Genomic DNA, 4,274 nt, shown 5'->3' with positions numbered 1-4,274 from the left:
GCTCTGTCGCCCAGGCTGGAGTGCAGTGGCCAGATCTCAGCTCACTGCAAGCTCCACCTCCCGGGTTTACGCCATTCTCCTGCCTCAGCCTCCTGAGTAGCTGGGACTACAGGCGCCCGCCACCTCGCCTGGCTAGTTTTTTGTATTTTTAGTAGAGACGGGGTTTCACCGTGTTAGTCAGGATGGTCTCGATCTCCTGACCTCGTGATCCGCCCGAAGGGTGACATTTTATTGAACTGGTTCCCTTAAGTTTTTTTTTTTTTTTTTTTTTTAAAGACATGGTGTCAACTGGGCATAGTGGCTTATGTCTGTAATCCCAGCACTTTGGAAGGCTGAGGTGGGAGGATCACTTGAGTCCAGGAGATTGAAACCAGCCTGGGGAACAAAGTGATACCCCATCTCTACCAAAAATTAATCAGGCATGGTGGTACATGCCTGTAGTCCCAGCTACTCGGCTGAGGCAGAAGAATTGCTTGAGCCTGGGAGGTTAAGGCTGCAGTGAGCTGTGATTGTGCCACTATACTCCAGCTTGGGCAACAGAGCGAGACCCTGTCTCTGAAAAAAAAAAAAAAAAAAGCTAGGTGTGGTGGCTCACACCTGTAATCCCAGCACTTTGGGAGGCTGAGGCGGGCAGATTACCTGAGGTTAGGAGTTCGAGACCAGCCTGGGCAACATGATGACTCTGTCTCTACTAAAAAGATAAAAATTTAGCTGGGCATGGTGGCAGGCGCCTGTAAAAATCCCAGCTACTTGGGAGACTGAGGCAAGGACAGTCACTTGAACCCTGGAGGCAGAGGTGGCAGTGAGCTGAGATCGCGCCATTGCACTCCAGCCTGGGCAACAAGAGCAAAACTCCATCTCAAACATAAATCAATTAAAAAAGAGAGAGAGAGAGAGAGATGGGGTCGGCTGGGCATGGTGGCTTGCACCTGTAATCCCAATACTTTGGGAGGCCAAGGCAAGAAGATGACTTGAGTCTAGGAGTTTGAGACCAGCCTGGGTAATACCTTGAGACTACATCTCTACAAAAACAAAATTAGCTGGGTGTGGTGGTGTGTGCTTATAGTCCCAGCTACTCAGGAGGGTGAGGTGAGAGGATCACTTGAGCCTGGGAGGTCAAGGCTGCAGTGAGCCATGACACTGCACTCCAGCTTGGATGTTAGAGTGAGACCCTGTATTTTAAAAAAAAGAGATGGGATGGGTCTTGATATGTTGCCCAGGTTGGTCTCGAACTTGTGGCCTTGAGGCATCATCCCACCTCAGCCTCCCAAGGAGCTGGGATTTATAGGCATGAGCCACCACACCCAGCCCTGAACTGGTCCCCTATTTGTGACCGGCATTGGGTTTATTTCCATGTTCTTTTTTCATCATAAAGAGTATTGTGATAAATGCCTTTCCCATTCACTTCCACCTTCTCTCAACAGAGCCCTGCCCCTTCATCCCACCACTCTGCTTCCAAAGAAATATGATGGAATGAAATCACAGGAGTCAGGGATACCTGGAAAATTCTGTTTCACCATTGGAATGAATTATTTTATTGTTGTTTTTCAATATTCACATATTAAATTTATAAAAATTATTTTTAAAACCTCTTCTATAAGGCTATAAGATACTAGACAAAACAAGCTAATGAAAGGTTTGTTGCCCAGGCACTGTGGCTCACGCCTGTAATCCCACCACTTTGGGAGGCTGAGGAGGGTGGATCACTTCAGACCAGGAGTTAGAGACCGGCCTGGCCAACATGGGCACCTCTGCCTCCCGGCTCAAGCGATTATCGTGTCTTAGCCTCCCAAGTACCTGGGATTACAATCGTGCACCACGCCTGGCTAATTTTTGTGTTTTTAGTAGAGACAGGGTTTCACCATGTTGGCCAGGCTGGTCTTAAACTCTTGGCCTCAAGTGATCCACCCGCCTTGGCCTCGTAAGTCCTGGGATTACAAGCGTCAGCCACTGCACCCAACCTGTTGGAATTGTTTTAACATGTATGTGCTGTCATTAGATTAAAAATGGTTTTTGTTTTTGTTTTTGTTTTTGAGACAGAGTTTCAGAGTTTTTGTTTTTGAGACAGTTGTTGCCCAGGCTGCAGTGCAATGACGTGACCTCGGCTCACTGCAACCTCTGCCTTTTGGGTTCAAGCCATTCTCCTGCCTCAGCCTCCTGAGTAGCTGGGATTACAGGCACACACCACCACACCTGGCTAATTTTTTGTATTTTTAGCAGAGACGGGGTTTCACCAGGCTGGTCTCGAACTCCTAACCTCACGTGATCTGCCCACCTCTGCCTCCCAAAGTATTGGGATTACAGGCGTGAGCCACCGTGCCCGGCCTAAAAATGTGTTTTGAATAACAAGCTGATGAAAGAAGTCAGTTGCAGCTTGTTGAGAACTTGGAGAGAAAGGGGCAGTTTTATCTGTGGGAAGGGCAGGTCAGTGAGTCGGGGAAATGAGGGTCTCAGGCCTGGGGGTATCAAGGAGAGATTGTGAATGACTTTGGTTGCAATCATGACATCTTGAAAAAAAAGCTCAAACCCATGGAGGACCACAAACCCCATTCATTCTAACAGGATCCAGGGCCATTTTACTGTCAGAGTGATGGGTGAAGGTCCCAGCCAGATGAACAGCAAAACCAGATTTGGACAGAAAAGACAGGTAAGCCTGAGTTGTTTGAAGATGATACTCATCACAACAGTGACTACGATGGTGGAAGAAACGGGCAGGGGCTGTCTTTTTTCCAGACTCGTCCTTCCTTTATGAGTCCCCTACCTATCTGGCTCCCAGAGTTTAGAAATGCAAAGGAAAGGCTGGGTGTGGCGCCTCACACCTATAATCCCAACATTTTGGGAGGCCAAAGCAGGAGAACTGCTTGAGCCCCAGAATTTGAGATCTGCCTGACAACATGGTGAGACCCTATCTCTACAAAATAGAAAAAAATAACTAGGCGTGGTGGTGCACACCTGTAGTCCCAGCTACTCAGGAGGCTGAGGTGGGAGGATCACTTGAGCCTGCAAAGTTGAGGCTGCAGTGAACCGTGATCACACCACTGCACTCCAGCCTGGGCAACAGAGTGAGACCCTGTCTCAAAAAAAAAAAATAAGAAGAAGAAGAAATGCAAAGGAATGCAGTGGACCACATTGGCTGTGTCTGCCTTTTTTTTTTTTTTTTTTTTTGAGACGGAGTCTCGCTCTGTCCCCCAGGCTGGAGTGCAGTGGCTCTATCTCTGCTCACTCTAAGCTCCGCCTCCCGGGTTCATGCCGTTCTCCTGCCTCAGCCTCCTGAGTAGCTGGAACTACAGGCGCCCACCACCGCGCCGGCTAATTTTTTGTATTTTTAGTAGAGACGGGGTTTCACCGTGGTCTCGATCTCCTGACCTTGTGATCCGCCCGCCTCGGCCTCCCAAAGTGTTGGGATTACAGGCATGAGCCACCGCGCCCGGCCGGCTGTGTCTGTTTTCATTGCTCCCACAGGCTGAAATAAAATCTCAAATTGGGCCCCAACTTCAGGGGACAAAGTAAAGCATGATTTGAGGGAAAGTGTAGGTGGTTCGGGGACAGGTGTGCTGAGAATCAAGGCCAGAGACAGAAACGGGAGGAGCCACAGAGCTGAGGTGTAATTGGAGTGGAGACACAGAATCCTCATTCACTTATCTCACCCCTGAAGTTTCTTCCTAGATAGGGTGAGTGGGGGTTAGGATATGAGGTCATAACTTTCGTCATTTCCTGATGGGAAAACATTTGCCTCTGAAGCCAAAGTTCTCACAACCCCCAAATGGGGGTTGGTGACAACTCTCTATAGCCAAAGTCAGAAACGAGATTTCTGCCTTTGGAAGAAGCCTCAACAGAGCCCTGAGCGGCCCCCGGCATGCTGAACTAGTGAGCCAGCCTTCTGACAGATAACTTCTTCAGTCCCTGGAGCTACCATTCTAACTGCCAAGATCAACAGTAAGAAAATAATAATGTAAGAAATTGGTAAACTTGTAAATGAAATAGTAGTTTGGCCGGGCACGGTGGCTCACACCTGTAATCCCAACACTTTAGGAGGCCGTGGTGGGTGGATCACTTGAGGCCAGGAGTTTGAGACTAGCCTGTTCAACATGGTGAAACCCCTTCTCTATTAAAAGTAGAAAAATTAGCTGGACATGGTGGCGGGTGCCTGTTATCCCAGCTACTGAGGAGGCTGAGGTGGGAGAATTGCTTGAATCTGGGAGGTGAAGGTTGCAGTGAGCAGAGATCACGCCACTACACTCCAGCCTGGGCAACAGAGTAAGACTCTTCTTTAA

At 48.7% G+C, this 4,274-nt stretch overlaps 1 long non-coding RNA gene across 1 annotated transcript in view; it reads left to right on the top strand.

Moving 5' to 3' along the window:
* Positions 1 to 2,562: 2,562 nt before the first annotated feature.
* LOC111534836 overlaps positions 2,563 to 4,274 on the top strand; it is a 5,067-nt gene continuing 3,355 nt past the window's right edge. The window contains exon 1 of the long non-coding RNA XR_002729228.2: positions 2,563 to 2,647. This is a non-coding gene — a long non-coding RNA (uncharacterized LOC111534836). The remainder of the gene's footprint in view (positions 2,648 to 4,274) is intronic.

This window comes from Piliocolobus tephrosceles, chromosome 12 (assembly GCF_002776525.5).
Source record: "Piliocolobus tephrosceles isolate RC106 chromosome 12, ASM277652v3, whole genome shotgun sequence".
NCBI classification, from domain to species: domain Eukaryota; kingdom Metazoa; phylum Chordata; class Mammalia; order Primates; family Cercopithecidae; genus Piliocolobus; species Piliocolobus tephrosceles.
Note: the sequence above shows the minus strand (reverse complement) of the source record. Positions and strands in the feature narration are given on the sequence as shown.